The sequence below is a fragment of the Canis lupus genome, chromosome 7 (genome assembly GCF_003254725.2).
Source record: "Canis lupus dingo isolate Sandy chromosome 7, ASM325472v2, whole genome shotgun sequence".
Taxonomy (NCBI): domain Eukaryota; kingdom Metazoa; phylum Chordata; class Mammalia; order Carnivora; family Canidae; genus Canis; species Canis lupus.
The window spans coordinates 28,533,869-28,558,572 of NC_064249.1; the positions used below are offsets into that span (position 1 = coordinate 28,533,869).

At 37.8% G+C, this 24,704-nt stretch overlaps 1 long non-coding RNA gene across 1 annotated transcript; it reads left to right on the top strand.

The window, feature by feature from the left end:
* The first annotated feature begins 393 nt into the window (after window positions 1-393).
* LOC112648334 (uncharacterized) lies at window positions 394-17,584 on the top strand. Its single transcript, XR_003128935.3, has 2 exons — window positions 394-648; window positions 17,375-17,584. It is a non-coding gene; the product is annotated as an uncharacterized LOC112648334 (long non-coding RNA).
* The last annotated feature ends 7,120 nt before the right edge of the window (window positions 17,585-24,704 follow it).

Below are 24,704 nucleotides of genomic sequence, written 5' to 3' on the forward strand. Positions count from 1 at the left end.
GCTGGAACAGGCCACTAGTACTACTACCTTAGGAGATTTGTACTTAGTTATTCACTCTAAACTTCTGTGCCCACATATTTGCACACCTAGCTTCTTGGTATTCTTCATATCTGAGCTCAAATGTGCTTACCTTCTCTAAGAGACCTTTTCTAACCATTCCAACTTAAGTAGACATTCTGCTTTTGCCTTGTCAGTGTCCATAACCTGTATTTTCTTCACAAGAGACATAATTGTCTGAAATCACCTTGTTCAATTATATGTTTACTCATTTACTATCTACCTTCCCTCTCTGGAATGTCAGGTCTGTGAGGTCTGGAACTTTAGCTTATTCACTCCTTATTGCTTAGAATGGAGCCTTGCTCATAGAACACTCAATCTATGTTTGTTGAATGAATGAGTGAAACAATTCTTAGCTGTTGCCCACTGCGTGGAGGATAATGTCCAGGCACTTATTACCCAGGGCTTACAAGCTGCTCACTGCTTCCTTATCTGTCTAGGCTTTTAAAAAAGATTTTATTTAGTTAGTTATGAGAGAGAGATTGAGCACACAAGCAGGAACAAAGGCAGAGGGAAGCAGACTCCTCACTGAGCAGGGAGCCCAATGCAGGGCTCAATCTCAGGACCTTGGAATCAGGACCTGAGCCAAAGGTAGATGCCCAACCAACTGAACCATCCAGGTGCCCCCCTTATCTGTCTAGGCTTATCTTTCACTACCCAGAGCCCCTCTGAATGCTTCATGTCTTTGATTGCATTGTCACTACTTACCACTCTGCATATATTGTCTCTGTCCTTGGATGCTCTTCCTGTTCTGTATCCATCTTTGCCTGACTAATTTCTGCTTACCTTTTAGGTCTTAGCTTGGACTCCATTTCTCTGCAGTCATTGTTGATGATCTTGCCAAACTGTTCCCATTCAGACCAGAAAGCTTGGAGGCCACATTTAGAAAGTTCAGAGGTCTCTTTGTCTTCCTGGAATTGAGTATTTCCATAAATGTCAATAACAAGACAAATCCTGGTGGCTTTGACTGAGACAATGGTGTGACAATTTCTAACGAAATCCTGTTTTATTTATTTATTTATTTATTTATTTATTTATTTATTTATTTATTTTTGAGTACGCTCTACGCCCAGTATCTGGCTTGAGCTCATGACCCTGAGCTCAAGGGTTGCATGCTCTATTAACTGAGCCAGCCAGGCACCCTGAACACATATTTTAAATAGCCTATTGCCATAGCAATCAGAAAATAGTCCTAGTGACTAATATGTAAAAAAAAATTTAAAGGTTCAGTTAATCAAGGCATTTCCTGTGCAAACCAACGGCTTTTGGTTCATTACCCTATTGTGCATGGACCCCTCAGCTCTTTGCTGCATGTTTCCTATGTATCAGATTGGGGAATCGGTCTCTAATCACCAAATTTCAGAAACATATTTCTAAGCCAAAGTCAGACATCTGATTAATTTTAACTGGGCAGTATCCTTGAACTTGAGAATGGGAATTTGCCATTTGTAAAAGTTATTTCTTTCTTCAGGCAGACAACTGAGGCAGGAAAAAACAAGTATCATCGTATATACATGTTTACTGTGATCTTGCAACTTGTTTTTCCTGGACTTCCAGACTGGATTAAGTTTCCACTATCCTGTGCACTAATACTTCTTCTATCACAATACTTAGTACATTATAATTGTTTTTCTACTTGTCGATTAGAAAATAAAATCTCAAACTGACTGTAATATACTTAAACACAATCATTTTATTCTGTTTGGCATTTAACAAATATTTGTTGAATGGTTGGATTATCAAGTGAAAATTAAAAGTAAATAAGTCAACATGGAATATCACAAGATCATCTGTGAATAAATGTGAATTACAGAGTCAGAAGAGTGTCCTGAAGTGCAGAATAGGTAAAAATCACTGTGGGCCGGAGTGGGCTGCTTTATAGGGGGTGGACAAGAACATGGCATTGGAGGTTGAATACAGTCAAGTAACAAGCTGAGTAACAGTTGAATAACTGGATACAGTTGAGTAGAGAGAGGATACCACTCCAGAAACAATCAGTGGCAGAGAAGGCTTAGGCAAGAGGCAGAGGGCCAGTGAATGGCCAACTACTGGAGTGGAATTAATCCAATACCGTCAGATTGAGTTCTGATGGGGGAGAGAGCTTTGATGCCCAGGCTAAGGAGTCAGAGCTTTATTTATATAGATAATGGGAAAACATTAAAAATCTTTAGTTGTACAAATAATATACTGCAAATTCAATTTAAGGAAAGTGTATCTTGTCATGGAATGCAGAATGTTTTGGACACAGGAGGAAATGGAAACAGAGAAACTAGTTTGGAGTCTCCCATGAGGTGTGAAGGGAGTGTTTAGATTTGGCAAGTGACTTGGAAAGGCATATTTAGAGGAGAAGGATGACAGCCAATGGTGGTGATACAACAGGTAAGGGAAGAGATGATCCACAAGTCCTTTTCTTCAGAGTAAGTGTGTGCTTGAATTCCTGGTGGCCTTTGTGACTTCTCTCCCTATATTTTTTATATGCATCAAGTCTCAATGTCCTTCATCAATTCTAAATCAAGACCTTAAATCCATAAGATTAGGGCCTTCCTTCCTTCCTTCCTTCCTTCCTTCCTTCCTTCCTTCCTTTCTTCCTTCTTTGCAGTGTAACAGATATATTCTAATGGACTAGAAACTCAGGCAGAACCTGATGTCACACTCTTGAAGCAGAATTTCTTCCTTCCTGAGAAACAACATTTTTTGCTCTTAAGACCTTTCAATTGATGTGGATTAGTTCATCCACATTCTTGAAGGTAGTTTCCTTTAAGTCAACTAATTTTGTATAACTATAGTTCAATTTTAAAAGATAGATATTGACATTGGTAAAATACACAGCTTTATCAGATTTCACCAGCTTTATATGTGTGTAAAGTTGTGCAGTTTTGTCACATGAGTAGATTCATGTAACCACCACCACAGCTAAGATACAGAACTCTTCAACTGCATGGCTGTCTTTTGCTACTGCTTAATAGTTATATCCCACTCTCCAACCTGAATCAGAGGCAACTACTATTTCATCTCTATTTTTATTATTTTATTATTTAAAAATGTTACATAAGTAAAATCACACAGTATGTACTATTCAGAACTGCTTTTTTATTTTGCTCAGCATCAATCCCCTTGAGATCATCCATATTATTGCATGTATCAATCAAATTGTAGCTCATAACTACATTTCTTTTTATTTATAAGTAGCATTCCATTGAATGAATGTACCACATTTGTTTAACCATTTACCTACTAAAGGACATTTGGGCTATTTCCAGTTTTTTATGAATGAAGTTTCTACAAACATTCATATACAAATTTTTGTGTCAACAGATATTTTTTTCCATTTCTCTAGAATAAGTGTTCAAAGCTCAATTGCTGGGTTGCATGGTTAGTACATGTTTAGTGTAGGAAACTGCCAAACTATTTTCCAGAATATCTGTACAATTGTCCTACCAGCTTTTGGTTATACTTCTCTCCTAAGGTCCAGAACTTTGCTTCCAATTGCCTATTAAGTAAATTGACCTAGATGTGTCACATTCTTGAACTCAGCTTGTTAAAACTTGAGCTCATCATTTCCCCCTACATAACAGTAATACTGTATTTTCTATGTGGATTAACATAACCCTTTATTACCCAAACCAAACATGGAGAGCAACGTACATTCCTCTCTCACACCTATATCTGTGCTAAATTCATCACTTGGGTTGGTCCATTTTATCTTCTGTCTCTCAAACAGATGGGGGAAAACAGACCATCATCCACAGAAATGACTATCTGTCCTCACATAAGAATGTCCTAACTTGAGGAATTTTTGTCAAGTTAAGAGCAGGTATTTTACAGTTGTTAGTTATATTAATGCTTAAAGCAAAGAGAAGTGAAAAAAAAACCTAGCTGGTCTTCTATAAGTAGGTCTAAATTGCCAAGTAAACTCAAATTCTTCCATATGGTAGCAGATTGGAAAACACAGACCTATTTTTGGCAGAGCTGTAGCCTCAGGTTTGGGTAGAAACTACACATGGATTCCATTGCATTTGTAAAATAACTTATTTTAGCAGTGTGGACAATCAATCATGTATAGCATAGTCTGCTGGCTTGGATCACTGTCAATTATAATAATTTGTAAAATAGTAACTAAAATACTTACCTAGGAGTTTAGTTAATAATAATTATGCTTTGCTGACATAATAGTTACTAAGTGTCTATGTTTAGGATTTCTAAAGGAAATTTTCAAGTGCTTTGTGAAATGGGCCAGAACATACTTGTTCCTGCTCAGCACTTCAGGCATTAAATACAATTTGAGCGTCATCACTCACTGCCACTCACTAGCTACACTTAACTGGAGTCAATCACATGACTCCAGACCCCAAACTAGATCTTCCTTGTCCATGGAACAAATTCTCCTCGGATCAAACCTAAGGGGCGTGAGTTAATACAAATCAAACTGATATTCTGGAATAAAGTCTGCTGAGAAGTAAAATAAGGAAGTACACAACACAGTCAGGTGGCAATCCACTTGGTGGCTTCCTGGAGATCACCCTTTACCAATCTTCCTTTCTAGTTGGATAGCCAATTTACTCCCAGTGGAAAAGCCATTGACTCTTTTGCTCCTAGTATAAATATCTATTAAGAAGTTGCTTATGTTGAAAGAAATCACTAATATAATCTCCCTAGAGACTGTGTAGTGTGACTACTTGGCATAATTGTAGATGAGGAAGCCAACTCAGCTTTGTAACAATAGGGAATATGTTCAGGAAATCCCCCATTTAAGCTCATTTCCAACCAGTTTTGTCCAACTAGTGCTATGGGACATTGGAGACCTTGGAAGATAAAGCCATTATTACTGTTATATCCTTCATTATGACCAGATTCCATCAGGCACTGTGACTGCAGCCCAAGTCACATGAGAGAAGCCAGTTTCCTACCACTTGTTCTCCTGCTTGAAGCATAACTCATTTCCAATCCCATTTATCTTCCTAGCTACTCAGGATCCAGCATTGATTTTCCTATGGATATACTGGATATAAAGTGAGCCTAAGAAAGTGAGGCTGGAGATCTGGACATAATAGTTTGCCAAAGAGCCAGCTAATCATCTGAGAAGCTTGTCCAGCATAGGCGCAGATATCTGCAAAATTTTCAGGAAAAAGCTCACAATGAATTCTTCTTATACTAGCTTTCCATTGTTGAAGTAATAAGTTACCCCAAATTTAGCAGCTTATCACACAAATTTATTATCTTACTGTTCTGTAGGTCAGAAGTCTGACACAGGTCTCTCACCTGGCTAAAATCAAGGTGTCGCAGGGCTGCATTCCTCTCTGCAGGCTTGAGGGGGAGATCTGTTTCCTTGCTTATTTGAGTTGTTGGCTGAAAACAGTTCTTAGGATTGAGGTCCCTGCTTTCTTGACTGTTGTCAGCTGAGCACTTTTCCCAATTTCTCAAATATATCCACATTCCTTGGCTTGAGACCTCCTTCCTCTAACTTCAAAGCCAGCAGTAGTGGGTATACTCACTTTCACACTTCAAATTTCTTCTTTTTCCTCTATCTCATCTCTTTACAACCTAGGAAGGAAATGTTTTTTGCTTTTAAGTCTCACATGATTAGTGCAGGCTCACATGGGTAACCTAGGATAATCTCATAGTCTCAGGGTCTCTACCCTTAATCATGTCAGCAAAGTCCCTCTTGCCATGTAATGTAGTATATAAGATTCAGGGATTAGAGTTTGAGCATTTTGGGAGGGGAGAGTCCATAACTCCACCTACTATATTTTCTAAAGGTAAGGATTTGTTACTGATTTATTCAACAGACATTTATTTAGTGCCTACTATATATAAGACAATTTGCAAGGCACTGGATGCTCTGTCCTATTTCACTTGTGAACTACAAGAGGTAATAGAGAAGTTGTGCATTGAGAAAAGTTACCTACTGAATTTTCTCTTGAGCCACACTCACATTGTCCACAAAAAAGAAGAGGACTGGGAAGGAACTGATGACATAGAAGACTCTCAGACAACCTTAGCAGTGAATGGTGATCTAATTCTCAGCCTGATCCAATTCACTTTTCATAGATTAGGGCCTGAGTGTGAAATGAGGAATTAATGATGTGGAAGTACTACTGTGGAAGTTATCTTTAATTCAGAAAGAATCAATTCATGTAACAATACATAAAAACTTCGATGTGTGCCATGGTGTCAAGCTAGCATGCATACATATAGGTTTTGCTCTATGAGAGCTTATAGTGCAGGTCAGGAGACATGGCACTAGAAGCAGTTTGACACCAGTGCAGAGCAAAATTCATTTAATTAAACCAAAAGTCATGCTTCAGCTCACTGGCAGATTGAAGAGGATAAAACCAGTGTGAGCTAATTACACAGGAAAAGTTCCTTTCCTTCTTGTGCATGTCAGAGGCGGAGGTGGTGGAGGGGATGGGAGAGAAAAGGATAATCGTTAAAAACACCAGCTGTGGCCAGAGTATCTCATTAATTGATGGATTCTTAACAAAAGACAGTACTGTCATTACATAGGAACTCTCATTCATTGTTGGTAGGAACGCAAATGGTATAGCCACTTTGGAGAGTAGTTTGGAAGGCGGTTTCTTTTCTTTTCTTTTTTTTAAGATTTTATTTATTTATTCATAAGAGACACAGAGAGAAGGCAGAGACATAGGGAAAGGGAGAAGCAGACTCCTCACAGGAGCCCTGTGTGGGACTCGATCCCGGAACTCCAGGATCATGCCCTGAGCCAAAGGCAGACACTCAACCACTGAACCATCCAGGCATCCCAGGAAAGCAGTTTCTTAAAAACCAAATACACCCTTACCATACAATCCAACAATCACACTTCTACACAAATTGAAAACTTATGTCCACATGAAAACCTGCACATGGGTGTTTACAGCAGCTTTATTCATAATTGCCAAACTTGGAAATAAACAAGATGTCTGTCACTAGGTAAATGGATAAATAAACTGTCATACAGGTTATTTATTATTTATTTATTTATTACATAAATACAATGCTATTATGTATTTATTTATTACATAAATACAATGCTATTACTCAGTGTTAAAAAGAAATTAGATATCAAGCCATGAAAACATGAAGATAATGTAAGTGCATATTATTAAATGAACAAGACCATCTGAAAAAGTTGCATACTCTAGGATTCCAACTATATGACATTCTGTAAAAGTCAAAACTATGAAGACAGTGGGTGTCAGGAATTGAGAGGAGGGAGTGATAAATAGGTGGAGCACATAGGATTTTTAGGGCAGTGAAGCTATTTTGTATGGAACTACAGTGGTGGGTACATATCATTATAAATTTGTCTGAACTCATAGAATGTACAACATCAAGAGTGAGCCCTAGTGTAAACTGTGCGCTTTGGATGGTAATGATGTATCACTGTAGTAGATCCATTAATAGTGACAGGTATGTCACTCTGGTGGGGAACATGGATAATGGGGGAGGCCAGGTAGGAGGAAGGAAAAGGGTTATATGAGTACTCTACTTTTTGCTTAATTTTGCTGTGAACCTAAAACTTCTCCAAATATAAAGTCTGTTTTGAAAAATGCCACTGTTTTTAAAATTGCTACTATTTTTGGAGTACCTATTCTGTGCCAGGCAACAGGTTAGGCTATGTTAGTTATCTCTTCACAGCAATCCAATGAACTAGGCATTATTATTTTTATTCTGCAAATTAGAAGCCTGTTATTTGTAAAGATTAAATTAATTACATTAATTTCTCAAGGCCATTCAGCTAATATGTGACAATCTGAGATCCTAACCCAAATTATCTGGCTACAAAGATCAGCACTTTTTTCTTATACTATACCATTGTTCACTAATAAGCAGTAATATTTTTCCTTTTTCTAACTACCACAAGGGAAATTATATTTAACCATATAGAGGACACTTGATAATGTCAATAAATCTACAAAAAGAGAAATATCTGACTTAGGAAGTAAGGAAATAAAAAGAATATGACTGAGAAAAATGGGAAATAAGGAAGTACACAGGAAGTAGCTGAAAGTCCTTTCCAAAGAAAAATACCATTCAGAAACCAGGTATATTTAGAAGCTTCTAGCTTCTAGTTATGGAGCAGTAGTTCCTATCAGACTAACTCTCCCATAGAAAATAACCATAAATTCTGAACTCTGGAGAGTAACCTAAAGTAGGCAGGCATCAGAGGAATGTCTACACTTGAAGAAGGGAATAACGCAGAGATGAAAAAATTTCCCTTTTTTTCTAGATTTTTTTTTTACACTCAGAGCAAGCTAAAATTTTTTCATAGTTCTTTTTTTTTTTTATTGGAGTTCAATTTGCCAACATATAGCATAACACTCAGTGCTCATCCTATCAAGTGCCCCCATCAGTGCCGGTCACCCAGTCACCCCCACCCCCCACCCACCTCCCTTTCCACCACCCCTTATTCATTTCCCAGAGTTAGGAGTCTCATGTTCTGTCTCCCTTTCTGATATTTCCCACTCATTTTTTCTCCTTTCCCCTTTATTCCCTTTCACTATTTTTTATATTCCCCAAATGAATGAGACCATATGTTTGTCCTTCTCCAATTGACTTACTTCCCTCAGCATAATACCCTCCAGTTCCAACCACATCGAAGCAAATGGTGGGTATTTGTCGTTTCTAATGGCTGAGTAATATTCCATTGTGTATATAGACCACATCTTCTTTATCCATTCATCTTTCGATGGACACCGAGGCTCCTTCCACAGTTTGGCTATTGTGGACATTGCTGCTAGAAACATCGGGGTGCAGGTGTCCCAGCATTTCACTGCATCTGTATCTTTGGGGTAAATCCCTAGCAGTGCAATTGCTGGGTCGTAGGGCAGATCTATTTTTAACTCTTTGGGGAACCTCCACACAGTTTTCCAGAGTGGCTGCACCAGTTCACATTCCCACCAACAGTGCAAGAGGGTTACCCTTTCTCCACATCCTCATTGTGGTTTTGATTTGTATTTCCCTGATGGCCTGTGATGCGGAGCATTTTCTCATGTACTTGTTGGCCATGTCTATGTCTTCCTCTGTGAGATTTCTGTTCATGTCTTTTGCCCATTTCATGATTGGATTGTTTGTTTCTTTGCTGTTGAGTTTAATAAGTTCTTTATAGATCTTGGATACTAGTCCTTTATCTGATACGTCATTTACAAATATCTTCTCCCATTCTGTAGGTTGTCTTTTAGTTTTGTTGACTGTTTCTTTTGCTGTGCAGAAGCTTCATCAAGCTAAAATTTAGATAGAAAATCCAAAATCTTATTAGCTTGAAGAACCCAAAGGGCAGAACTCAGACCAGTCATAAGAACTGGAAGGAGGCAATCCACAAAATGACACATCTTGAACATCTAGAAACGGGAGCCCCAAATTCTGTATATAATGTGTCCAAATCTTTAGCCTACCCATGAACTGTATATATGCATGGCAGATGTCAAACATATGATTAATGGTTAAAGAATTGAACAAAGATTGCAGCTGCTGTCCATTATTGAGAGGCTAGAGCTCAGAGTTTGAATTCAATCAAGTTACCTGCCTGGTGGAAAAAATTCATACTCTTTAGAGAATCCAGAGTCTCCACAATAAGCAGTTCAAAATGCTCAGGTGGCAACCAAAAATTATTATGCATATAGATAAACAAGAAAATATGACCCATACTTTAAAAAAAGGCAATTTAAAAAAGACTGAGCCCAAGATAATGCAGGTGTTGAAATTTGAAACAATTATTTCAGAGCAGCTATTATAATCATGCTCAAAAATTATTTGGGAAATCAATGGGAAAATATGATCCTAATTAATGAAGAAATAGGAAATCTTCACAGAGAAATGGAAACTATAAAAAAATCCATGGGGAAATTCTAGAACAAAAATATATAATATCTAAAATTAAAAATTCACTGAATAGACTTAGCAGCAGATTAGAGAAAAAAGAATAGAGTTCTTGAACTTGCGTTAGTTAAATTAGAACTATTCAATCTGAAGAACAGAAATATTGAATATAACTGAAAAAAAGGAAAAAAGAAATAAAACCGTCAGAAACATGTGGAATTGACAATGTGGTTGGTAAGATAAGACCAAGATGAGGTTTCTCTTACTGGCCATAACTCACATTTTCTATATTCTAAGTGCATACTTTCTGCCTATACTAAATCTTCTACTTTCAGGATGATGTCAAATATTTGGCTCATAGTTCTCTCTATGAGAGCTGCTATTCCTATTCTTAATGGATTTATTAGTTCATTCCAAGCTTTTATTGAGCCTTTTTTTCTCATACCAACCACTATGCTAATTGCTCTGTTCCTTTCTTTTATTCTCTTTCCTTGTCATTGACAACTTTCTGTAGTGTTATGCTTGGCTTCCACTCTCTTTATTTTTGGTGTATCTATTATAGGTTTGAGGTTTATGGTTACCATAAGGTTCACAAATGACATCCTAAGTATATAGCAGTTTGTATTAGTTTGATAGCCACTTAAGTTTGAAGACATTCTAAAAGAACTTATTTTTTACTCTCCCAACTTTACATTTTATGTATGTTGTCACAATTTTTTTCTTTTTGTTATTACAAATAATACTGCAATGAACAACTTTTTATATGGTTATCTACGTGGATATTTCTGGGTCAATAGGTAGAATTTTGATAGCTATTGACAACATTTCTTCCAGAACATATTGTCACAATTTTTACACTTAACTAACTCTTATCTCTTCATTTGGATCATGTACCTATCCTCACTGAGACTTGTAAGAGCTCTAATTTGACTTCCCCATTCATCCACATCTCAGTGTGGTTAGTAGCCATAAAACACTGGGAGCTGTCTATTGTCTGGGACATGCTGTGAAACATGAAATATTTACTAAAACATGTGTAGTCCTCTATCTCCTTAATAATATCTACAAAATTTATATGCAGAAAATACAAATATAATAGTTTTCCAATATATGGTGTGAACATGTGGATGTCAGACATTATGCAAGATTTATTTTTAACCGTGTGAAGTTTAGCATTTCCTCAGGGCGTGGTGGTAGGGGATGGAGATGAAAAAAAAAGGATGGAAGTCCTTTTTCGAGATAAACCTGGAACATGCCAGTGAGGTTAAGTCAACAATTGTCCAATCATCTCTCAGAATAACTTTACTAACATAATGAGAATAGCAATTTTCCTGTGTTTGCATTTTAGAACTTACAAACCCTTAAAAGGCAAGTGGGGTATGAATTAATATTCCCATTTTACAAGCAAAGAAACTGAGGTTGAGAGAACACAATGGTCTTGCTGGGTCACATTGTAAATGGCAGAACAGGAACTTAAATACAGATCTACTTTCCATTGTATGGCCAAGAAAGACCGAAGTCAGATTAAGCAGCACAAACAGCTAGGAGCATGCCTTTCCTCTGCCTCCATTCATGAAAGGGTAAGCAAAGTTCATTTTCAGTTCCTGAAAAGGAATCAGCAAAATAGCTCTTTGATGGAAGCATTGGCTCCTGAATTCTCACGTAGCTGTCTGCTCTGGAACTGTCATCTTTTCTAAGATCCTCTCTCTTGGGGGCTGGTGCTGCCACATCCATGCTGGACCTCTCAGGGGGCCTTGATCCCTCTTCACCCCTTGTCTTACTGTGATTAAGTATGAGGGAAAAAAAAAGGTTGATAACCATTTATTGACTATTTTCCATGTGACGGTTACCGAGTTAGATTCTTTAATATCATGTCATCAAAACTGGAATTAAAGTCCTCATTTTACACATGAAGCAACTGCCAGGACTCCAGGAAGAATAGAATAATCAAACCCATCTCTTTTTCCCTTGAAGTGAAGAATTCTTTTGCATTTTAAAGTTAAAATAGTGCACCAAGTATTAAAGAAAAAAATGAAAACAAAATCAACCATAATTCCTCATTCTAGCAACTACCTTTTGTGTATCATCTTATTCTTATGTGCACATATTTTGCTAGAAGTTGCCATTGGCATGTGCACAAATTTTATGTTCCGCTTTTAGAATTTAGCATCAGAATTATCTTCCACGTTAGCACAGTCTTCATAATAAACATTTTAGTGGTTGCACACTAAATGATTTCCCTAATGGACATTTAGGTTCTTTCCAGTATTTGGTTGCCCAAATCAAATTGTTATGTTTTATGCTAATAGCATTTGTTACTATTATATTATTTCCTTAGAATAAATTCTCAAGAGTCTTCTTATTGAACTAAAGGGTATAAACATTTTTATAGCCCTTATCACATTACTAGGCAAAAGGCCTGTATGAATCTACATGATACACACAAAGAAGTATAGAGTTAGACGTTTTCAAAAAAACCATGCCATTTTCCATTTCTGGCCATATGATGAACCTCCAAATTCAAACAACCAACATACTGAATAAGAGATGAAAACTATCTTCTTAAATGAATTACTGACCTGCCAAGAAAATAAGGAATCTCACATCCTGAAATTAAAATCAACAACCCCAGAAAGTAGCTAACAAATTTGGTCTTCCCCTTAGGTGGCTTGCTCAAAAGGAAAAAATATGACATTGATGATGTTTTTGTATTCTTTCCAGTGCATCATTTTAGGAAACACATAATTCAATTTGATTTATTGTTGGTGATGTTCAGTTGAACACTAAAATAAGGTGGTATCTGTCAGATTTCTCCATTGTAAAGGCACCTCTTCTCATTGGTAATTAATAAGTTATCAATTTATTGATACCATAGGGTGATATCTTGAGACTGTATGAATACCTCATTTCCCAATTATCTTTACTCAATGACAATACATCCATTAGTGTATTCTTGCCTGAAAGAAGGTGATTTTCTCCATTATTTAAGTACTGTCAAATTCAAATCATTTCAGCCAGTTTGCACTCTACCACTAGGGTGTCAGAGTTTCCAATGTTCCATATCTTCACCAAGCTTGCTGAGATCAGATTTACCAAGTTTTATCATTTTAATGGATATGGGATAGTATTTTCTATAAACTGATGGTTAGATTTAGAGGCTTGTTCTAGATTCAGGTTCATTTATTTAGTCAAGAATACTTCATACATAATGGTGTATACTTCTTACTATATCACATAAAGAGGCACAAAAATGTCTGCTTGTCGTCAACAGGTTCACATGTGGTCGACCTTATCTACCAACAGATATAATAAGGTTTATCGTTTTAAAAACTTTGCATATGGTATTATCTATTTTTTTTTACAAAACAACAGTTTTATATATGCATTCAGATGTCTTTAAAATGATTATTACAAATGTCATTTGCAAAACAATTTTTCTCCAGTTCTGTCATTACTTCTCTATTTGTTATTTGATATTCTTCAATAAGCTTCAATAAGCTTCCCCTCCCTTTTTCCTCCATGGGCCATGGATTCTTTTTTATTCAAAGTATTATAATCTATTTATCTCATATTCTTTTTTTTAAGATTTTATTTATTTATTCATGAAAGACACTGAGAGAGAGAGAGGCAGAGACATAGGCAGAGGGAGAAGCAGGCTCCATGCAGGGAGCCCGGTGTGGGACTCAATCCTGGGACTCCAGGATCACGCCCTGGGCCAAAGGCAGACGCTCAACTGCTGAGCCACCCAGGCACCCCTCATATTCTTTTTAATGCTCAAGTTGTCCCAATTCAGGCCCGTGAGACTTATTACTTCCAGCTGTCTCATGTGTCCTTTTGACATGTTCCCCTAAGTTTTTGCACACTTGCTTATTTCTGGCACAGCAAGAAATTCCAGGCTCACCTTGTACTTTACCTGTTCCAGACCTGGATTCAGTTATTTCCCTAAGGAAACCTTGTACCATTTGGAGAAAGGTACTTAGAAATCACATTTTTAGCAATAGATGCACTTATTTCCACTAGGATATTACTGAGTGTAGGCCCTGTCAGTGGATAAAGGTAGGAGATGTATTTTTTTAAAAAACCATGATTTTATAAGGATATCTCATCACAAGGTCTCTCTCTCTCATTTGTTAAATCTACATTTATATTTTTCTTTTCCCACAGTGATAATTTTAGTTCCTCATAACATCAATATATTTATTCACTTATTCAACCCTGTAATACTCAAAAAGTAGTTTCAGAATTAGGCATCAATGTTACTACTAATAAAATCCTACAAGCCAAAGTCCAAGATGTTTTTACAATTCTTTTTGTCCTTAGAATATATCCACTAAGTATGGACAGTCAGAGCACTATGTTCCACTGGTATTTGAATTGGTTCTTTTTTTTTCTTCTCTGAGTTTATATTGGTTTTATTTTTTAATGTATAAACATGAATATGGGTTTCCCAGTCAAAACCATATGTAAATACATACTCAAAGAAGCCTCATTCTCTTCCATCCTGTCCCCACTAATGCCAAGAGATAACCAATATTATGAGTTTCTGACTTAAACTTTTTGTGCTTATTATTGCAAATAAGCAGATGCATACATAAATATCTTATTTCCCATTTTCTTTTTTTTCAAAGATAGATTTATTTATTTATTTATTTATTTATTGAGAGCGAGAGAGAGGCAGAGACACAGGCAGAGGCAGAAGCAGGCTCCATGCAGGAAGCCTAACGTGGGACTCGATCCCAGGACCCCAGGATCACACCCCAGGCTTCAGGCGGTGCTAAACCGCTGCGCCACCCGGGCTGCCCTATTTCCCATTTTCTATACTAAAGCTGGCATACCATACACCCTTTGGCACTTTGAGTTTTTAAAATTAACAACATAATTGAACAGCACTCCATTGTAAAGATGTATTATTGTCATTCATTATTTTTCCTATTTTGTCCATTTAGAATATTCCCAATATTTTGCTTTAAAATTATACTGTAGTATATAAACTTGTGCATATATACTTTTATACTTTTGGAGTATATCTTCACCCCAAATTCCTAGAAATGGGATTGTTTGGTTAAAGAATAAGCGCAGACAGCCCGGGTGCCTCAGCGGTTTAGTGCCCGGTTAGCGCCGCCTTCAGCCCAGGGCGTGATCCTGGAGATCCGGGATCGAATCCCACATCAGGCTCCCTGCATGGAGTCGGCTTCTCCCTCTGTCTGTGTCTCTGCCTCTCTTCTCTCTCCTCTCTGTGTATTCTCATGAATAAATAAATAAGATCTTTAAAAAATGTATTAAAAATAAAGAAAAAGTGCACCTGTAATTTTGCTACATATTTCCAAACTCCTCTTTTTTTTTAAAAAAAAAAAGGATTTTTAATTTATTTATTCATGAGAAACACACCGAGAGAGGCAGAGACATTGATAGAGGGAGAAGCAGACTCCTTACAGGGAACCTGATGCGGAACTCAATCTCAGGACCCTGTGATCATGACCTGAGCGGAAGGTAGACACTCAACCACTGAGCCACCCAGGTGCCCCACCCAAATTCCTCTCTATAACAGTGGTACCATCCACACCAGGAACATTCAAGTGACATTTCCCCTCAGTCTCACTATAAGTGTGCTGTCAAACTTTTGAAAAGACCCCCCTCTTCAAATAATTTGATCTCATCTGGTCCTGATTCTCCTTCTTCCTTTCACCTTCCATAATTTTTATAATTTTTTTTTTGCTTTGTTGAGACTTTCTATGGTTCTCTTAAATCTCCAGAAATAGCACAAATGGAGGAGTGTATCCTATTTGCCTTGGAATTTTTATATTTATATTTTGAGAGAATCTGCTTATTTGTAACTAGTCTGGTCTAAGGCAAGAAGGCTCTGCTTCATAGTCTTAGAACATTTAACCAAATAAAAACAGTTTTAAAAATGATTATCTCTGAAAAATTCGCACACTATTATGCTGAACTTTGCAAAAGCAAAGCCAAATTTCTTCTAGGATCAATTACTCGGCAAAACAAATTTCAAAACAAGTTTCTCCTACCTTGAACTTTTTTTACATGACTATGTACAAAAGGGAAAATGAGTGTCCAAGTCAACGTCAAAGGTTGTAAAATAGATGGGAAAAAATGATAGGAAAACATCTTATATTTCTGCTTATGTAGGTAGTAGGCTGGAGAATTTTATTCTTGTACAAAATGTTTTCCTTTTTTTTTTTATCAACAAGACAATTTTCATTAAAGAAGAACCAATGTTTACAGAAACACTTATCTATACAGCGGGCCCTTCGCTTACTAAGACAATTTATTTGCAGACTTGAGTGTTGAATGGACACAACATTTGGTAATTTATAATTTTGCAAAGACTGGAATTTGCATGTTTTACAAAGCACACAAGAAAGGCAAGTATACATTGGTAGACTGTCCCCTAGCTAGTGCTGAGTCATTCTCTCTAGGGCTCTATGAGTTTTAATTATGTATACACAGATTATGGAGAAAGGATAAATGCTGTGCATTTTAATTTAGGTTGTTCCCAATGTTCTGCTACTAAAATTATGGCTATAATGAATAACCTTGTGGATAGTTTTTCATACTGTTAGCGGTACATCAGAGAATGGTGTTGTAGGGAAAAAAGAATCCATAATCAAGTAGATTGGGAACCTATTGAATTAAGAACACATATCCACTATACTGAAGAACTTCTCAGAGCTTTTAACAGGCTCTTTGAGACTCTTCAAGAAGGGAGCTGTATTATGTAGAGTTTCCAAACTTATTTGCCTCTGATATTTTTTTCACATCAGTGGAAAGTAGTGTTCTATGGAACATATTTTGTAAGCTACTGCTGTGGGTGGCATTATATACAACTGGGAACTCTGGTAGACCTTGGTACCCACTTCATAGGAAGGTGGAGTATCTTTTCTACTTCATCTTCCGGGGTTCAGTCCATCCTCTCCAAATTTTCCAGAGAACTGTATTGCTTTATCATGGGCAGTCTTTCCTATTTCTTTTCCTTCATTCAATCCAGGATCTGTTTCTCAAGGAAAGGGCTACAGAACACTAGCCTGGAAATTTTCCACCTGCCCAGGTGGATAGAGTCTAATTTAGGATTCAGGCATTTGCTAACAATTATTTAGTCCTGGTATAAAGGCCAGGCAAATTCTCAGTTGCCATCTAGCATAGACAGCTCAGCCATCTCTGAATAGCTAATTCTAAAATTAGCATTTCTAGGGCACCTGGATGACACAGATGGTTAAGCCATCTGACTCTTGATTTCAGCTCAGGTAGTGATCTCAGGGTCATGAGATTCTTTCTCTCCCTCTCCCTCTGCCCCCCACCCCCCACAATAAAATAAAATGTACATTTCTAGCACTATTTTACATGGCACTATTTATTGAGTGACTATCCATAGCCAAGTGTTTTATTCATATTATTTCCTTTTTTTTACTTTCTTTATAAAAAAACCCACAGTGTTACAATGTAGAAAGAATTCACATTTGACAGATACCATATTGTTTTACAGATGATGAATCTGAACTCCAGAGAGATTTAATACTTCACTGAAGATCACACAACCAGTTTGTGGCATTAGCCAAAATGTTTGTTTGTTTTGCTGACCTTCATAACTACAATGAGCAGATTTTTCTTCTATTTCATGCTACTTCCCAGTAATCCAGCAAAGTGAAGACTGTCATCAATTATCTATTAGATAAAGAAAACCCAAAAGAATGTACTTTTGCTTCAATTTTCTGAATATTTCAAGGGAGGAAAAGGACTCATTTCTGATCACTTCAGATAATTGCCTTAATTTTCCTGAGTTTTTGGTCAATGGGAATTATGGCTGTCCGACACTCACATCAGAGAAAGTATTTCATTTTCCCAAGTCAGGGGAGGCTCTCTTAATTAAGGGAAACATTCCACTTGGTGGAATCATAAAGACGCTCCCATGCTGATTACCTTTAGCTAGACTGACTGGAGGCATCTTTTTGTAAGATCAAGCGATAAAACTGAGCTTCTTAAAAAGGTATTGTTCATCTCTTCCTCTCTTCCTATCTACTAGAAGCAGAGATGAGTCCTTGCTGGTTTTGTGAAACTGCCCTTTGTATTCCAGTAACATTCCTCAGGGGATGACCTGTGGGTTTTTGAGCTCTGTTTTCTCTCCAAAATCAACATTGTTGAACAAGGAAAGGAACCTCTAACCATCAAAGGTCAAGGAAGCCAACATCCAGAGAGCAAGAAAATTCTATTTTGGAAGTTAGCCCCAAATCTTCTTCCGCAGTCCTCTTTCTGGACAATTCGTGCAAGCTTCTCATTGTCCGGTTTATCATTTATTCACCCTGGATACTCTGCTTCCCCAAAAACATTACCTTGCCCCCCTGTAACACTGGCAAACAAGGTGAAGTGGATGCAGCTGACTGTCCTGATTGCTACATCATAGATAGATGGCCCTTGTCTGTGGATAAGGCATAGTTATACACACACAGAGTCAGTGCCAGGGTGCTGACTTGGTGTGGGAGGAGTCCAGAGGGCTATTCTCTCTAGACGTTCTCATCATAAAAGAGATTGGTTTCCTACCTTTGTTCTGGCATTGTCCAGTTTTGACATGAAGGCTATAACTTCCCAGAACTAGGTAGGGAAGTTCCACATATTCTAGTAAAATTTTAAGATTTTTTTTAAGTAGGCTCCATGTCCAGTGTGGCGCACAAAATGGGCTTGAATTTGCTACCCTAATATCAAGACCTGAGGTCAGATCAAGAGTTGGACACTTAACCAACTAAGCCACCCAGGCATCCTAGAATTTTAAGGTATTTTAAAGAAGATTTGCGAATGGCATAGGTCAGAATCATTTCTTATTGAGAAAAATCTCCTACTGGCTTTAAAGATAAAAACCACTTATAATAATTGAGCCTCATTATTTTCCATGTGGAAGTATCCCCCTAAAGGAGTGCTCCTTACTTTTCTGTGATTTGACTATAGGTAGGCTCTCAGCATGAAGAAGGACATGGATAGGTTCATCAAACCTCTCACTTAGCTTCTCAAATTTGGCATTCAGTTTGGTACTAGGAGATATTGAGGCTTTTCCCATATGGTTTTCTGTCTTTACATTGTATGAGATTGAAGTAGAAAGAACACTTCCTTTTTAGGATGCCAACTATTCTGAAATTCATGATTAGGATGCAAAAGTCATGATTTCAAGTGACTTCATTCATTTGTTAATTTAACAAATATCTGTGATCATTTACTAAAAGCCAGGCTGAATCAGGTGCTGGGGATGCAACAACAAATGAAATACTCTATGATGTCCAGAATTACCCGAATTTTTCAGTAAGAATTTGAACACCAGCAATTAATGGACAGTAAGTAAAACTAGGTTATAGCAAACATCATGTATTGGAAAATGACTCCAAATAGTGAATCAGTCCTTACATATCTCTCTTTTTTAGGATGACTCAGCAAAATAAAATTCCAGTTTATTATTGGACTAAATTGTTTCACATATACATCACACAGGCCAAAAAATAAGCAGCAAGTTCACAGATCAAAAAAGAGAGAAAAAGAAAGCTTTTATCTTTGGCCTTGCTAACCATTTTATACAAACCAACTATTGATAGTACAGCTAAGTATAAACATAAAAAAGTTACTGGAATGCTCAGAATGAGATTATTTTGTTGTTGTTTTTGCCTTTTTTATAAGTTTTATTTTTCTCCTTTGAGATTATAGCAAAAATGGTCACACCATAAGTAGAGTCAGAAGTAGGACAGGATACACACTGAAGGCTGGTTAGATCATCTGAGATCCTTAAAAATAGCTGACCTCTAATAATATGTATAGAAATATGAAATGTAAATGAAAATAGCAATTTTCCTTTTTAAAGCACTTTCAACAAAAAAGTATGTCCTTGGGAATACTGGTCCTTCTGTCCTCCCTTGTTTCAAATCCATGCAGAAGTGGTTGACAGAAGAGCAATGAGGCAGAAGAAGAAGTTGGAGAGATTTGAGAGAGGGATTCAGCCATTGCTGAGTTTGGAAAGAGAAAGGGTCATAGGCCAAGAGATGTAGGCCCCAGACACTGAGAGTGACTCCTGGTTGGCAGCCAGCAACCACAAAAAAACTGGATTCTGACAACCAGCTGAATGATCTTGGAAGTAGGTTCTTCCCAGGATCTCCCAAGAAGAGCCAAAATGGCTTACACTTTGATTTTGACAATGTGAAACCCAGAGTAAAGAAGCCATCCACCATATTTCTGACCTACAGAAACTATGATAAATTTGAGTTGTTTTTAGCCATCAAATTTGTAGTAATTTGTTACAGCAGTAGTAGGAAACTAACAAACCCATCTTGTCCCAACACTGCATACAGAAGCCAGATCATGTCATTCCCACCTGTAAACACCTGCCATTCTTTGTGGAGGGCTTTGGCCTCAGGAATCCAGACAATTCCTCTGAAAGTGCAGAGGAATTAACCACATCCTCCCCACTCAGCTCTCAGCCAATGACAGATTGGAGTTAGTGGGTCCACCCGAATTCCTTCACCCCTTCTTGGGGCAAATCTTAGACATCTCCCAGAGCTCCCTGGTTGGCTGAGGCCTTGCTCCCACAGTGGTAACCTGCTTATTAGCACACCCTTTACCAGGTTCCTTGCTTTCCCTGTCATACTTCCTTACTCACCTACTGTGCTTCCTGGGATCATGTCCCAAATAAATGACTTTCATCCACATCCTTGTCTTAGGGTCCACTTTAAAAGGATCCCAACATGACACTGAATTGACAGGGCCAGCCATGGGTATGGAAAGTCAAAGAGGCTGCTTTAACATTTTTTACATGCAAAAACTAAGGTATATTTCCTGCTGGGGTTTTTGTCTGAGCAGGCATGGAATGAACACAAAGGACATGGTCTTTAGAAGAACACAAACATGGATTTGAATCCCTGTTGATCATTTAATAACTCAAAAAAATCACAGCATGTTGTTTAACTTCTCTGGGTTCGTGTTTCATCCTCTGTGAAATGAAATGAATAATGTCTGCTTTTATTTTGTGAAATTTGTATGGAGTAATGTATGTAAAGCACTTGGTATCCAGTAGACACTTTATATATGATATCATTATTGATTATTACCTAAAGATGTCACAGCAAGGAAAAATAATGAACATTTGGACCTAAATTGGTGTCTTTTCCTATATTTATACATTATGTTATAATATATTATAGCAGCCAGGACTTCAGTCAAGCACCTTTGGTTCTCAGATGGGAAATCTGAGGCTTAAAGAGACAAAAAAAACCTTGCTCCAAGTCATGGAACTAACTAGTGTGAAACAGTAATCTCTTGTCATCAAAGACTGACCAGACCCCAATTTTTCTGATATGAAGCACTGAGAGCAAAGCTAAGAATAGTCCTTTAGGAAATCTCTGTGTTACAAAACAGGCAGCACTATGGCCAAGGAAAACAAGCAAAGGGATTTTTCTAAAATCTAGGGACATTTTTTTCAGTCAGTTAACCAGTGTCGGCAAACAGTCTGGCTACACTCAGGAAAAGCTCTGTCAATTCACCAGGCTGCCCGCACTTGTTTCTTCCGCTTTGGGAATTCACCGCAGTTGGCTCATTTTGAAGATATTCCCATTAGTTAGTTCTTATATCCCAAAACAGAAAGAGGAAACTTTAAGATAAGGCGCTGCCAAATAGGAAGCAAGGAAACACATCAAATTTGTAAGTCTCACAATTGTTTAGGAAGTTCATAATGGGAAATTTGTGGAATTACAGAGTGCTTCTGAAGGAAGGGAGGATAATACCTGAATATCTATATACTTACATCACTTCTTCAAGCAGTTGTTCTCTTTCTTTAGTTAAAATCCACTTACTTTCCACATATAAGAACTCAGAGCATCCACTCATCCCAAATATTACTTGTTTGGTCCCAGCACTGTTACAAATAGGGTCTCTGGCCATCCAGCAGAGAGGGTATCAGGATTAGCTACAGTGACATTTTAGTCAAAATTCTGGTACCTATTACTAAGCACCAGCCATAGGGTCTTCTTAATATTCTCTCCTAAATTAGGGTGGCCCTGGGCCATTATATCTCAAAGTGTGGTGGGGTTTGGGCATCTGTTTCAGAATTATCTGAGATGTTCATTGACAATGAAGATTCCTGGGCCCCACCCAGACCCACTGAGTCAGAGTCTCTGAGCATTGGACCTGAAGACACACATTTTAAACAAGCTGCACAGTGAGACTTCTTCCTGTGAGAGAAGTGTCTGAACCCCACTGTTCCCTCTGAGCGTGGGAGCTCAGACTGAGGAAGAGCCCGGGGCTCTCACCTGACTCAGGTGTTCTAAGATAGCTACAAATCCCAAATGAGTGAATATGCCTTCCTGGGGAATAAATTCAAAAGGAACAAGACCAGCTTTCCATAGGCTTATGCTTTGATGAAGAAATTACATTTTAAATCATTATATTGTTAATTTCATTTCACAATCGGGGTATATGAGAAATACCACATTTTTATTCTGTAAATAGAATTGTGTCCATATTGGGATTTCCTCTCCTTACCTTAAACTCTGCAGAAGTACATTAGGTGTTGGCAGAGTAGAATGTGATGAGGAAGCTATCAAGACTAAAACAAAAAAAGTACCCAGCAATACTCCTCAGGGGAAAGGGAACCAATCAAGAGCCCCCAGAAGGCTACTGCCCATGCCTTGCAGTTCCCTTCAGCAGTGAGGAACCAAAGCCAAATTCATGCCTTGAAAGTTGGTCTTGCCCCATGTGGTTATGGCTGGTGCTACCATCCATTAAACCCAACAGTCTCCTGTACATACCTTTTATTTATCCCTAGCTGTTGGAAGTATATAGGATGGCTTTGGATAAAATTGGAACATTTGTCTTGGCAACCCCCATATCATTTTCTTGGCTGTCTCTCACTCCCTAAGCGATACTCTTCACCATAAAGGTGAGAATGAGTCTGGGCAATGAAGGGAAGGTCGGTAAAGTTCTTGATGCCCATTAAAGGCTGGCAAGAAGAAGACAAATGACTTCCAGGAAAAGGGATGAAGAAGCCAGGATGTGTGGCGCCTCACAGATGAAATAGTTTTGGTGCTGGAGCTTGGACTGAGCTCAGGTTTGCATTGTCTTTCTTCTTCCCTTAGTCTCCCCAGCGTGCAAGCTGTAAAGGAATCCATACGAAGCCAGAGTTTAAACTAAGCAGTAGAGGGACTGCGGCGTACATCTTCAGAACCTGGGAGATTCGATGGGGCTTTCAGGCACTTCTAGTCAGCCTATTACTCAGGGAACATAGGTTTATTTGGGGAGGGGGAGATTATGCTCAAAATCTCCAGCTATTCAGCTCTTGCTCAATTGTTCAACTCATCCTCCATCTCCAGCAAGTGGGTGCCCTCATCAGATCCTGACAGTTGCTGTCTCTCCCCCTCCTGCCTCTCACTGTGCTGAGGTCTCCATGAGAGGGAGGCTAAGTCTGCTCATGGCCTCTGCAGCAACCCTGGAGCCTGAAGAAAGCCTCTAGGTCCCAGTACCTGGGTACCTGATTTGCTGACCCAACCTCAGGGGAATATTTTGGGAGAATGCAGGATAACTTTAAGGGTGAGTGGGTTTGGAATATCATGAGTCTGATAATAAAGTACCTTCCTCTCAAATTTACTCCACTTCTTATTCTCTTATATCTCCTTCTGGTATTGGATTATCTCCCCGAAGTTCTCTCAACGTAAATTTAGCCAAAGAGAGAATTTTCCTTTACAATTAGGATCTTCTGGAAGGTACTTGTAGGGGTCAACAACTTTCCCTATGGAAATTTAAATGATCTGCATTTACTGTGTCTATCATTTAAATTAGACAAGATGCAGAGAAGGGGATATGCTATCACCCCAAAGAAATGTCAATATGAAGAGTAGAATAAGTGATATTATATAGATCCCCTTCACTTGCATTTGGACATAGGATCCTTTAAACTGTGTTATTTTTACTATAAAAGTAATAGAGAGCCATTGCCAAAATTGGAAAATGCTGAAAATACTCATGAAGAATTTATTCATGAAGAAACTTACCCCAAGTCTTGCCACCCAAAGTTAGCCACTGTTAACATTTGGGTACAGTTTTGTTATTCTTTACACATACATAATTTAAAACTCTTAAGTAAAATTTGAGTCAATTAATTATGAACACATATAGTTTTCATCTTTTTTTTTAACTGAACAAATCATGAATAAATGTTTTCCAGACATGGACAACTAAATCTGTTTCCCATTTTTGTTGTTTTTAAGAAACAAGGAATTATTTCAAATATTTACCTGGGAGATATTATTTCTAGTAATTTAGCTATCATTATGCACAAGATCTGAGGATATACCTTGTGACTCATTCCTCTGTGAGACGCTGTAGGTTAAAATGGTTAAAACTGTAGGTTAAGATGAGAGAGAGAGAAAAGAAAAGATTGGTGGCCCACAGCTGACAGCTACAGGTGAGAAAATTAAGAATGGTAGTCCACAGATAATAAAACTAAGTCTGAGTTTTGCTTCTTTTCGTGGAATTCTGGTTACCACCACAATTACAGGAGAGATGCTGCTAAATTAGCAAAGTTTTTAAACTTTTTAAAGACATCAATTTTATGTTATTAAAATTTAAACCCCAAATGTATGCCATATTAATAGGATTAATGTAAAATAAAAGGGCATGTGAGCAAAGAAGAATTAGTTTGGAGGCTTAGAGTTTCTGACATCACTGTAATTTTTTGGCGTTATGGATATTCCCGGGAAACTTTTTGGATGCTGCTGGGGAATTCCTCTTCACTGGGCTTGGACATATCCTCCTATTACTCACAGGAAGCGAGCTTCCCTATAAAGGGGCTCCAA